Genomic DNA, 14,294 nt, shown 5'->3' on the forward strand with positions numbered 1-14,294 from the left:
AGCATGTTTTTATGATTACCCATCAACTAACAACTTTCAAATCAATTATTTTGATATCAAATGCTACCTTTGCAAAACTATTATTTTCATGCAATGACTTTTAAAGTAGATTGTACTCCAGAGAGAAATGAATGTGTGTCTCTGCTGTTAGTGTGATTTATGCTTCAAGTAATGTGCATGCCTTGAACAATAACACTTGCATAACCAGTTCTATTTACAGTGAAGCTTTTTTTTTTTTTTTTGTAATTTCTACTAAGTTTTGTTTACATGATGGGTGGAATGGTTAACATAGACCAAATTCTAGTGGGTGGGACTAGTTACTACCCTATGGATGCTTTTATGAGCAGACTTTATGCAATTTAGCAGAGTTTAATATATAAATTCATTTTAAATATTGCATGCTTACTTTTGTCTAGAGATTGAGGTGATGACATGTATAGATATTTGTAGATTAGGTGAATGTTTAGTTCTTAACCATAAGCTAGACTAAAACTTAGTAGCCAAGAATTTTTAGGAGGTACAGGTATGCTGAACAATCTATTGTTTTAGCTTAGGCTCAACTTATTTGAGGTACCTCATATAATTTTTTAGCACATGCATATTGATATTCTGGAGTGATTGTTAAAACTGGATTATTTTATATTTATGTTTGAATCTGAATGAAGAGCAGAATTTCCTTTTAAAGAAGTAGGTTGTTGTAACACTGAGGGGTGCTAGTCTAATAAATTCTGCATCTTGCATATATGAAGAGCACAGAGCACTACAAGGAGTTTTGCAAGTTCTTCTCTGTCCTTATTCCCCAACCTTCTGCTAGAGAAAGGGCTTGTGGTGGGGGAGGGGACTTTTGTAATTACTACAGATCTCTTCCTTAATCATCCATATGGTTATCTCTTATTTGCTTACTGAAGATCAGGATGTCTGTAACATCTCTTCCTTTTGCATACATTCGTCTAATGTCACAAGGTAGTATCATTCTGAGGATATGAGACAGCAGAGGATTCCAAACATATCCTGACAGAATGAAGTCTTTCATTTCTGGTTGTCACTGAAGGCTCTCCACTGAGAGAGGAATGCTCTAGAAACAGCTATTTCAGGAGCAGTGCCTTCTATGTTAACCCCTGACCAAATACAAAGTCACAGAACCATAAATTGGTTTTGTCTCTGGAGTCACCTGATCCAGCCTCCAGCTCAAAGGGGACTACTGCCAGCAGTAGATCAGGTGAAGTGTGGCTTTGTCTTGCTGCATCTTGCAAACCTCCAAAGGAGATTTTGCAACCTCTTTGAGTAAAGTAGCACTCCAGCATGGTCATTTTGCTCTTGGGCAGGAGGTTCAGCTAGTAATCAGTGTTTCATGAGCACATAGTTCTAGGTGGAAGAAGGAGGAATAACCTCTCAAAATGTAAGACCTACACTGTAAATCAAAACACTTTTCCATAAGTAGGTTTGCTGAAGAAAGCATAAAGGGGAAATTTCATGCTGGTTTCCTTTAATCACTTCAAAAGCTCAATAGAGGAATTTGAAAATCAGTTATACAGACATTACTGCAAGCCAACACATCTCTTTTGGAAATAGCAGAATTGCTACTTCTCGTTTTGCTGATCATGTCATGAGGAATCTGAAGCAGCAATCTGAACAAACTGCAGCTTAGGCAATGCTCTATCAGCAAAACAGATATGGATTTGTGGTTAGCAGCATATTGACTATTTATTTTAGTGCATTTGGCAGTTTTATCCTTTAATCTGCTTGTAAACCCTTTTCACTGGCTTGTAATACAGGCTTTCTCAAAATATGTAAACTGCAGAAGTGATTGTGTGTAATGTTATACTGAGATGAGCATCTCCTGTGGTTAATATGATGCCTTTTTTTTCTTATTGGGACTATGGGAACAATTTGATTAAAAATGTAGTTATAGATTTCAATAAAAAATTACAAGAATAGAGTAGGTCAAGCTGGACACAACTAGATACCACAGTAGTTGGTTTGAAAATATTTTTGAAAGTTGGAATAAAGCCAATGAAGTCTGAATTGGGGCAAGGAAATGTAGTCAACACTTACTTTCAGAAGTAATTTTCGATATCTGCTGGAAATAAGACTGACTGTGTGGAATAACAGTGATAGAGAACCTTTGTTTTGCAGTGTGTAGAAACTCTTCAAGATTCTTTCAAACTATTTCCCGCTGGAAATTTTGTGTGCATTTTGCAAGCAGCTTTGCCCATGTCCTTGAATTTCAAGAACAAGCAATTGGTTTAAGTTACAACTCCTGGATGATGGAAGTCATCTGAAAATCTACAATATTTTTTCCAACAGTGCAGCAGGATTTCATGTCTGGTTGTCAGGAATTCACCTGACTTAGAGATGGGTGCCTGAGGGCAAGTCTTGCTTTGGGTGCCACTTCTCTGCTGAGCCCTGCTGCTTAGGTCTGATTATCCAGGCATGGACTTGCTGCAGTTGAGTTTGGAGGTTGCCATGGGTATTAAGTAGTTCAAAATGTGTTCTCACATTTTAATAACAGCAAGTTCCTGCCCTTCTGGGACTGGATGATAATAAAATTACCATGTGGAAATGGATAGAGGACAAATGAAGTGCTGCTGAAAAGCTACCTGTGACAAGCAATACAGAGGAATAAGACATTTCCAGGGCTTTCATTTGTGCTGCATTATGTGAAATGGATGAGAAATGGTTTCTTTGTTCAGTCAAGATTTTGTTATAAGGCAGCTAGGTCACAGAGGTTGAATTGCAGTGAAAACAAGAGGAAAATATTGATGACTCCTGATTGCTAGCCAAAAGCAGGAGAGAGGGAACAGCAGTTCCTTTAAAATTGAGAAGCATGAAATGTCACAGAACACAAGCTTTCTGTTTCAGGAGAAGACCTGGGTAGAGGACTTTTTGTTCTCACTCTGAATAGGCATCAGACTTGATTGTATGTGCAGTCACAGGTATGCCAGGTCTTAAAGCTGTACAGATACCATTATCCATGGCCTTCCCTTGCAATCCATGCCAGCTCTGTAGTACTTGCATCGCTTATTGCATTGAAAAGTAATGATTGAGAAGTTTGTGTTTCTTTCCATCTCCTTTTTCTCACTCTAATAGGTTAAACATTTTCTGTCTCTGTAAGAAAGTAATCAATGAAAATGGCTGGAACTCTTTGAAATGTACATCATAGGGTTTTTTTCAGTTAAAGGGTTTTTTTTTTATGACAGCACTTCAGGTCTATTATGTAGTTAAGAATCCTAACCTTCCCCTAAGGTAGGTAAATTATATTCTCTCCATTTACAGCTAGTTAAACTGCAGAAAAGCAATAAAGTGGCTTATCAAAAGCAGCACAGCATCACTTCCTGAGAGGAATCTGGGACTCACAAGTTTCTCATGACACTGGAGTGTATTTTTGAAAGACTGTGCTGCTGGGTCCTGACATATTAATATGCACATAAAATTTGCTGGTATCTACACAAGTGAACAAGAATGGTGTTTTCTGTATTTCTTGACTGTTTCCTTGTGCCAGTCATATGCCAGTTATTTAACCAACACCATTTGCTAATATTTTGTTAACTCGTGTTTTCTGAGTACTCTGTCAGCTCTGACACTGACAATGTCATAAATTGCTAGCAAAAGGACAAGAGTCAACTTCACTAAAGCACTCCTTGAGGCCTTTTCTTCGTTGGGTACAGATCCCTCTGCAGCATGTACCAGAGAGTGGTTGATTTCTTGGTACAGTAAATCTTATCTGTGATGGAATGGGATGAAATTCTTTGAAGGGTTAAAATAATTATCTGTGTCTGGTGGGGCTCCTTTTAAGTATGTTTGCTTTCACCTCTTTTGATTGTCTCCCTTGGTCTTTGTTCAATGCCTTGTTTTCTCTTTTATTGTTTAAAAGTTACTTTGTTTTTTCTGCAAACAAGGCAAGAGTTTGTACATAAAGAACGCTGTGGAATATTACCTCTCTGTGTTCAGAAAAATATGGGAACAAATCCAAACAACCAAGTGTACAAATTTTAAAAAAGAAAAATAGTGTGCAGATATGTAAGCATATTAATATACCTGCATAAATAAGGAGTATGTAAGTAAGTAAAGATAAAAACCCATGCATGCTTTTCCTAAGTCACTACAGCTGCTCAAGATGTATCTTGTTTACAATTTTATTTATGAAATTATCAACTCATGTACATCATCACTTTATTTTTTGTGTGTCAGGGGAAAGGGTGGTTTGAGATGAAGTTGACATTGTATGAAAAGTCCAGAAAATAAGGGGTACTTATTTTCTAGTTGAATGCTGGCATAAGGTCCTTCAAAGCATAAGTTCCTCCTAGCTTGAAGTTTTGCCAGTCTCTCTGAGCTGGAACTGCAGGAAGTAAGTCACTACAGCACTGACAAAAAGAAGATTGGGAGACAGACATCACAGACCTTGATAAACACATCAGAAGACTTATTGATCCAGAAATATTAAAATTGCTTGGAGTTTGATATGAAGAAAGTATCCATTTTTTTTGTGTAGGTTTAGTTGGACAACAGCTCAAAGTCAGTTCATATTTAGGACCAGATGGTTGAAAAGAATATATGGCCCACATGGACAGGTGCCTTGAACTTTTGATATAATAATTTTTGATATAATTTTTGTTGGCCAGTGAAGATAGGACAGTCAGAGAGACTTTAATTCTTGATGCAAGTTTGCTTTTAGCATTAAAAATTGGGCATGGAATGTTGCTATTGACAACTCATGTGTGACTCTGGTGGATCTCTGCTAGCTGACCAAGGCATGCATGAGGTAGCAGAAAATTTTTATCTCCTACCTGGTCAGGACTGCTTTTTCACAGACCCAAGAAAAGGATAAATTGTACAGGGTTGCAAGTAAAATTCTTCTACTTCTCTCACTGTTGAATACAGTCACAGCTTAGTCATCTCTTACCTGTTTAACACAGAAAGATTCAAACTGAAACTTAAAAAATTCATACTTCAGTGTTACTTTTGTGGTCTCTACTGCCCATCTGACACTGTCTTCAGTAGCATGTACAGAGAAATTCCAGTCTTATGTACACAGATCATTTTCATTAAGCTGAGCAATCTCTGGAGCAGGAGATGGGAGACTTTAAAAAGCATGTCATGACTTCACAAGGCTTTGAAATTATGAGATAATGTTTGTAGGCTGTCAAATGGCATTTCTCAGTGGAACATTAACAGTTGTTCATGATCTACCAAATGTACCTTGGAGGTTTTTCAGCCTGGTACCTGACTTTTGCACCTCTGGAAGATGGCGCCCCCAGCCCTTGATATCACATTGGTCCTTGTCCTCAGTCTTGACTCTGAGGTAAGACTGCCATCTATTGAATCCTCCACGTTATCTCCCTCAAAATTTAGCTTTCCCCCTAAAAACTGACCAGCTGCAGTCCTGCTTTGCTTATGGGTCCTGACAAGATTGGAGGCCTCCCTGGCATGCCTTCAGGCTAGATCCCCTTGCAAGCAGAGATCAAAGTGTCAGAAAGCAGCAGCTGAGCAAGAGCTCTTACCTTGCTGCACTGATTCCTTTTGCACTGAAAGAAGCCATTACAGATGCATCTTTCCAGAGAATGGTTGTCAGATGCATTTTTCCAAGGCTTGTCAACTGCAGTAGGATGCAGCTGTCTTCCATCAAAGAGAATTTCAGGCACTTGAGGATAATAGAAAGAAAGAGATAAGAATAACTTTCAGAAAACACAGACTTGGAACACTATTATTAGAAAAAAACCCTTCCATTCAGCTCATTGATTCCTCTCAATGATTTCTCTCTGCTTTCATTTGTATGCAGGAATACTTGCAAGTGTAATAAGATTCATACCCTGCACAGTAGTAGCAGGAATTTTTTAAAGCACTGGCAGTATGCAATTCTGAAATTCTGCCTTCTCCCTAGACACCACTTCACCTTAATAGTTTGATAATATGGAAATCCCATGAGCACAACACTTGAAATTTAATTTTTTTTTTCTTTTTTGTATTTCAAGATGTATTAAGAGCCTTCTCCAAGGCCAATGGAGATCTGCTTCTGAATGTATTGTACTTTTAAATAAGACTCTCTCATCTAAAGAAGGGAACTGACCACAGCCCGAGGTTGTTTGAAGCCATGAGGTTTATTAGTCTTTTCTGGATGCCAGTGCAGTGGGGCTCTAGCAGTTTACATTGACAGCCCTTGAACATTCTTTGTTAATCTCCAGGGACTTCTCTTGCAGAGTCGACAATGGGCCTATGTGGGAGGATGGTGAGGAGCTGACTGGCTCTAAACACACAAGGATCACTACCAACCTTGCACCTGTTGTGTTTGCAGACATTCCTTCTCCAGGCACTGAACAAGCCAAAAGTGCATGGCTAAAAGCTTCATTTCACTTGACATATCTTGCACATCTGTCTAGAAGACCTCTGTAAGGCTTTCTTTCCTTAGTGGTTTTCATTGGAATATCTTCTCTGTATAATCATTTGCAATGGTATCACCTGTTTCAAGCAAAATCCTAAATATCATGCACTGCAGGATGGAGCTAGGCATCAAAGATGTCTGAGTTTAAGTTGTGAATCCTCAGAATATTAAGGATTATTATTATTATTATTTTCTGTTGTCTGCAATGGAAATGTTTGCAGCTATGCCAGTTGAGAAATAAGGTAAATCACACACCCAGTTCCCCCCTTTGCTCTCCCAGGAACTTATGTGAATTAGTGGGAGTTCTCAATTCCAAAGAGTGGTGTATTTCCCTTCAGTGATAAAGCAGCAAAGCTGCTTGTACCTGCAGATCCTTCCCTTTGGATTTAGGAAGGATAATGCTTTCCTATTCAGGCACCGTGAATGAGATAACCCATCACCATCAGAAGGCAATGGAAAAAACAAGGACCAAAGGTTAGCATGAACCTTGTGCTGGTTTGGCTTTGCCTGGATGTTGTAAATCCACTGTTCCCTGCTCACTTCCTACAGCCCAAGGAGCAGAGGCCTCATCTTGTTCTGCATGTAGCAGTCACTTGTGTCCCTTCTCCCAAGGCTGTGAGCAGTGAGCTCCTAATGGAGCTGGAATTGCTCGACTATTGTAAAATGCAGCCTAGGAGCTAGAAATGTCCTCATGCCCTAGGGAGATAAATTGGATGGACACAAATGGGAACAAAAGGTTTTGCAGTGGATTGAAGTATCAGCACATGCTGGGTGAATGTATTGCTCAAAAGGGTATGTTAAAATGCGTGACTCTTGATCTGTGCGCTTGTATGCTCCAGTGTTCCTCTGTAAGTGTTCTTGTCACCCACTTTTCTCACTCATACACAGGCAAAATTGGGCTTCACCCAGCCTAATCCTGCACAGTGATCCTGTATGAGGCCTTTCAGCACAATAGAAGAACCTGTGCAACAACCTCTATCTGAACTGCATCTCATCGAGGCAGGACAGACAGAAAATGATGTCAAAACTGAAACATTATTTTCTTCCTTGCAGAATCTCCCTTTTCTCTCAGTCGTCCATGGGGCTTTTTGTTCAGACATGAACAAATTCTTCCTTGACAGCCAGGCACCCAGAGAATGATGGTGGCCCAAGAGCTTGTTGTGTGCTCTGAATGGCAGCATCTTGTCCAATTCTTGACTTCCAAGTCTAAGGGAGATTTTGTTCCCCTCAGCAGATTGGGTAAAAAACTGGGAAGTAGTTGGATATTTAAAAAAATACATTTCCCCACCCTTTGTGTGAAGCATTAGCCAGAAAAGCCAGCTAATGAGTTAATGTGTGTGTTGTATTCCTCCTGAGGCAAATATGAATATGGATCATCATTTGTTTATACTGGACAGAGAATCTGAATTATTTTAATAGGGCTTTCTATTAGTTTGTGACAAATAACAAAATTACAATGTATTAATCATTCCAAACCCATTAAACCTGTCAGCTTTGAAATGATTGATAAAATGCTCTGATTTAGACTTGCACATTTCATCCACATTTTACTACAACCACTGCTTCATGTATGAGGCACAGCATTCTCACCAGTTTCTCATCAGGAATAAGTAATTGGCCAATTAAATCATAGGCCAGGATATCTTGTAGAGTAGAGTTAAATCAGTGATAGTCTATCTCTGAACAATTTGAATCTTAATGTAGGATAAATTAAGCTCCCTCCTTCGCAGTTGCCTTCATATGGAATCTTCTGGTGTGAAAAATGGAAAGCCTGAATTTGTCAGTCATGCAGGGCTGTACATCCTTTTTTTGTCAGAGATTTGTTTCCAGACTGGGTTTCACTGCTATGTTTATTGATAAAATAATGCCTCCCTTATTTATGACTGAAGCCTGACATCTTAGAAGCAGGAAGTGTTTTGTCAGGATGCGGGCTCCAGGACTTGATTTTGAAGCTTTCACAGATTATTTTTTCCCAATAATTTTGGCTTCTTAGTGCTAGGAGTTGAACTAATTTTAGTAGTCCAGTAGTGTCTAGAGGTTTTGAGCTGTACCAGAGCTCCATTGTGATACAGACTATATGAACTTATAGTGGGGAAAAGTCCCAGTCCTGCAGAGACTGCAGTATAACCAGGCAAGAAGATGGGTAACAAAAAGGAAATGGTATCTCTCTTTTTCAGATGGGGTTTCACTATTCACACAGGATAACAGAACAGCAATGCTGTTTACAGAAGTGTGCAGAAATAAAGCATTTTGCCAAATATCAAAAAGAGAATTTCTGTTAGAGTAGGGGATGAGCTGAGGTTTCTTGAGTCCCAGTACACGACTGATAAAAAGACAATCCTCCTGTTTTGTGATTTCTAAACAAAATTCAAGCATATCTCCCATAGGCTGGAAGGTAGGTAACATCCTTCAGGTAGATGAAAAAAAGCACTATACCAAGTGGGGAATGTGCAAAAAGTAAACAGAGATCATAAAAAACAAATTAACTTTTCTTTTTTCCCCCTCTAAATAATTTACAGATATCTTAGCAACAGTGCTAAAAATGTAAGAATTGCTTTTATTTGACTCAGAGCGCTACCTCATAGTTGGAATATCTCTTTTTAGCACTCGGGGTTAATCTTGATGCTTGGATAAGAAAGAACAAAAGGGATGAAGTGTGTGTTGAAGTTCCTTGCAACAAAAATTGTGTGTGACCAAGTTGTGCTGTTTGTTTACACCCTTGGATTACTTTTCTGCATTCCTGTGCCAGCAGTGACTGTTACCTAACCAAGGACTGAATGTTGTAAGCAAAGTCCCTCCCTGAAATACGCAGCAAACTCAAATCCTTATTTTTAAATTGAGCTCAAGCCTAGGTATTTTTCTATAGAGGCAGAGACTCCAGCAGGGGAGGTACAAAAGCACCATTAAACCCGTAAGTTCTGTTAAAAAAAACAGAATAATAGAATCATTTACATGGGAAAAGACCTTTAAGATGATCAAGCCTAACCATAAAAAAAACCCAAACACAAACCTTTTTGGTTTTGAAGAAGCTGATGAAACATGGTTTATCTCTTCCTTAACCCATCCTTTGGTTATGAGTCAGACAACACATATACAGAAGCAGTAGCAGGACCATGAAAAGTCCTGATTTGGACTTCATTTTCCACTGAATCTGTGGAGCTGCACCCAGTTTTCAGTAGTGAGGAATTAGTTGTGATGTCACATGGCAGTTGCAGATGAGGAGGGCAGTAATGCTGTGGCTGCTTCACTGGAAGAATTTCCTGATGGCAAAAGCCAAATGCCAGCCCTCATCGTGGGGTTTTCCCAACTCAGCATGGAAAAATGAGTTTTTGAGCATTTCCTTTTGGTGCTTTGTGAACTTTTTGTGGGTGGATCATGTGTTCATACACTGAGCAAGGAACAGACTTGGCTTTTCACACCACATCTGAAGAGCTTGATTGCTTTTTTAGAGGGAGTGTGCCCAGACACCATCAGGGGCTAAGTAGCAGCCAGCTGGTGAGAGATATTTAGAACAGAGACACATTTGGTGCTAAAGTTTTGACTGTTGCACTGATGGCCTTCAGCCTGGTTTCCCTAATGGGGCAGACTTGGCAGCCTGGAGGAGTCAGAACACCTGTCTGTTGGCTTCCCTGCTCCAGCTTGAGCATCCCATCATTTGAAACACTGGACATCTGCTGCTAGACCCTGTCTTTGGCAGCACCTGCATGTGTTTTCAAATACTTGCATATGAGACTAATGCCAATTTCAGCTGGGGCAGGGTGTCAGGAGTCAAAAACGAGCTCACCTTTGCTTTTGGAGCGATCAGTGGGCATATTTAAAAAGAGCTGCAGAACAGTAGTGCAGTGGGTCTCAGCTGTGATGCATGGTAGGCTTGTGCAGACTGTGAACACCAGATGTAAAAGGCACCTGCATTTAATCAGTCTGGGGAGAGTTGTCTCTGAGCTTTATCAGGACTTCTGATCAACTGCTGGTGCCTAACAACACCCAGGGAGGCACTGGGAATTGTTATGTCACTGGCAAGATATAATGCTGTTGTTAATTTAATGCTCGTTAGATGGTTTAATTTGGAAATTCAGATGTAATCAAATGTCAAACCCACTGTCCAAATTCCTAAATTAAACATGAATTGTTTGGAAGCTTCTCCAGAGCTGCTGTTTGCTGCATCACTCCCACAGTCACTTTTATTGGTTGCAGAAGCAACCACTTTGCAACAAGGAAATTTGGCCCTTACTGCAGGAGCCAGAATAGCTGCCTTGAGACATACTGAGCCCGTTTTTTGTAAGAACCTGTGATTTTTAATAACATCATCAAAGTCATTTTAGTGGAGGCTGAGCAGGAATGGAATAAAAAACTCACAAAAGGAAGAGTAATTCCCAGTCTTATTAAGGCATTCATTTGGTCTCTGTGTCTTGGTGTATGTCTGCTTAATGACTGTCATCTCCCCAGTTCTCCCAAGGGCATTCATGTTTATCTGCTTTTATAAGAAATGAGTCATCGAGTTTGGGCATCTTTGTCACATAAAAGCATCTACAAAGATCTGAATGTAAACACTAGGGTTTTGTTCTGCTGGTTAAAATTGTGCTGTGGGATTCCACTCTGCAAACACTGTGCTGGCTAAAGTTGCTTGTAATAGCTTTGTGAAAAGGGGAAAGACCAGATTTGGAATGTAAATATGTGTGAATATTTGTTAACAGATGAACTCTGGAGCAACTTTTTAACTTGATACTGGAGTTTTTGGTGAAGTGTTGTACATGTCTGATGGCTACAGCACTGCAGCCTGGTTCCCTGTTAACAGCAGAGTTTGTGTGATCTGAGAATTGCTGAAAAGCCTTTCCCACTTCTGTGTGTGAACGGTTCACAACAGGAATATGGGTCCATCTGGTTTTTATCCACTTCCTTCCACACTGGCACTTTGTAACAGCATTGAGGATAGGCTGTGAGACAAAAGCTATTCTAGATTAGAGCACAAATGCCAAGTGTCTTCCCACGTTGTCCTTCTGAAGAGTCAAAGGATTTGGAGCAAGAGCTTTGCATTAATCTGTTATTAAATAAATGCATGTGCTATCAGAACAATTATCAAAACAATATGGTTTCTGATATTTTGTAAATCCAGAAATGAAACAGTTTTATTTCATATTTTTCTTAAGCTAATTGAAAGCATAATTTAGTTCTTAATGCAGAGTATAAGAAATAAAATGGTCATTAAGTTGTCCCTTAAAATAGTGGCATTGCACTCAGACCAGCAGGGCTTACTGAAACTTATTCTGCTGCTCCTCCTTTCTCAGGATCACAAACAATACAAATGCCCTTGCACCAAAAATAGACTTAATCAATACTGCTCATATTTAGTTTTTTATTGCATTTATGATTGGCTTTCAACTTTTCTTAATAAAACCAGCTAGCTGTGTTTCACTAATTCTGTTCTTGGTGTTACTGGCAGAAAGGCAGTGACAAATGTGTTCTTTTAGTGCAGAATGGACTTTCAATATGCACCTAAATTTTGGCTTGACCCATGTACTCTTCTAAGCTAAGAACGCTGAGACTCGTGTCCCACATCTGTTCAGGGATTGTCAGTAGTACCAAAAAACTTGCATTCTGGTCAGTGTAAAAAGAGGTGAATCTTCAGTGCAATGCTCCAGAGAGATACTGGGGATGCTTTGTTGAGGCAGTCAGAGCATTTGGTATTGGTGGAACCCTTCACCTTGCCAGATCCATTGCAGCGGGATGTGACTGAAAACTTCTCAGCCTAGACCAGTAAAAGTGTTTTGTTTGTAAGATGTGACTTCCCTCAGTTCAGCTGAGCTTTTGAATATTTTCAGAAGGCAGCAAACAGCAGCTGCTTACCTTTTCCTCAATCACTTTTTAATTTCTGACCTGTTACTTTAATTTTGTTTCAGCCTTGTTTTTAACCAAATGTGACTTGGACTTGTCACTGGCACCTGCAGTAGATAGAGCAGGAAAGGAAAAGCTGGAGGGAGAAAGGGATGGGAAAGAAACTGGCAGTGTGGTCAAAGCCAGATGGTATGAGTATGTTTGGGGGAAGATATCTGGCTTCTGAGAATATTTTATACCTTTGTTATTTGATTTTTTTTTAAATAACATAAGAGTCTGTGGTTAATATTGCTTCGTCACCAGTGTGTAACAGCTAAAATGTGTTCTTCCTAGAGCTGCAGAAAGCTGTGTCCCAACTAAAGTGTGAAGCAACATGTCAGAAAAGCAGAGTGACATACCAAATCCTGAGCAACTTTTCTTTTTTTTGCTGAAGGGTAATGAAATCTGAAAAACAGGGAAAGCTGTTTCGGTTTAATATATCTTGGTTTATTGCAAGACTGGTAAAGGGCCATATGAGTGTGCTGTGAAGTGGACGTACAGAATGGGTAATTTAATTTTGTTGCTGTTGTAATCTGCTGGGCATTTTTCCAAAACAAGAGTAGGGAGTAACTGGCATATTTCATTACAACTGCCCAGATGACTAAGAGGAGATTAAGCCTTTAATTACAAGATGGAGCATCCTGAGCCAGCATTACAGCTTGTGACTGAAGCCACAGTCAAGCCTAGAAAAATCTAGAGTGTCTCAAATAGGTGACCTGTATGTATCTGCTAAAGACTTCACATCTTGCCTATTTACATATTTATTTTATTGAAGTTACACAAATGTATGTATAAGAGGATTAATATTTTCCATGAATCAGAAATATTCTCATGTGTCTGGTCTCCAAGCCATTTGTCATTGAAACAAGCTGATAGCTAGTTCTTTTCCTCTGTGTTTGCGTGTCAGCAACATAATTTTTAACAGGTGCTACCCTGTGTGGATAGAACCCTTAAACATTATGTTTAAACCCCTTGTTTCCTTTTTGATTTTTCCCTTCAAATTAGCAAGGCTGGATGCTGTCAGCAGTGGTGAATGGTTAACATCCTTGCTGATTTTACTTGCCATCAGACTGTCAAGTTAGGGGATGACATGCAATACTCGTGTAAAAGTGGCAGAGAAAGGATTTCTGTTTTTTTTTTTCCCTTGTTGTAAAATGGGTAAAAAGCCAAATGGAAGGAAGATCTCAAGTACCAAGAAGGGCTGTCTTTTGACAATATTTCATTAAACCAACCTGTATGAAGGAGCTGATTTCCCTTTTACCCAAAACATTTATAAGAAATAGTGATCTGTCATTTGAATATTTTGGTTTTTAGGGAGCTCCTTCAACTCCATTTGGCTGTCATGGGGGTTGGAAGGGTTAACTTATTGCAGGAAAAGAGCCCCAGAATTATGCCTTTATATGATTAAATCTGGGACCTTTTCAGTAAATTATGCTGGAATAGCAGGCAGAGCAGAGTGAAAAGATTTATTGTGCTAGTTCATATACATAGGTTGAAGACTTGGCATGGAAAGCTGCATGGTGCCAGTGCTGAGTGGTTTGCCAGTACCTGGCTGTGAAGAGCAGTCATTTTCTCTCAGCTGCACAAGGTTGCAGGATGTGGATGATTTTGTTATGCAGATATCTTAAGGCCTGGAGCAGCACCTTAATAACGCTCTAGTGCTGTGATGCTGTTCTCCTGCCCTGTGAGCAGGATGCATTAAAAGGGGCAATTTAAAACAGCCAAGTGGGACGTTTTATAACACACAGTGTGTTTTCCTCACTTTTGTCTGTCTCTGGTAGGCCTGAGGTGGCCTCTTCCTGACAGGGGGCTCTAAGAAGAAAGCAAAAGTGCAGGGTTCTTTTTGGCATTACAGTGTGTTTGTCTGAGACAGCAAGAACTAAGTAGTTACAGACATGTCAGCTGTAGTTGAATGACTGAAATATGGTGACCATCAGGAAAGACCTATAAAGGAGCACAAAATTCAGCTTTAATGGGATTACTGTGTAAAATGGTGTTCTGTGAGTGTGCAGTTTTTGATGTAGCTACTCAGAACTCCTCTGGA

The 14,294-nt window shown here is 39.5% G+C and overlaps 1 protein-coding gene across 3 annotated transcripts in view; it reads left to right on the forward strand.

The window, feature by feature from the left end:
- TMEM108 (transmembrane protein 108) overlaps nucleotides 1-14,294 on the forward strand; it is a 158,141-nt gene that overhangs the window by 31,561 nt on the left and 112,286 nt on the right. The gene's annotated exons all lie outside the window — the stretch shown is intronic.

The sequence above is a fragment of the Erithacus rubecula genome (genome assembly GCF_903797595.1).
Source record: "Erithacus rubecula genome assembly, chromosome: 3".
Taxonomy (NCBI): Eukaryota; Metazoa; Chordata; class Aves; order Passeriformes; family Muscicapidae; genus Erithacus; species Erithacus rubecula.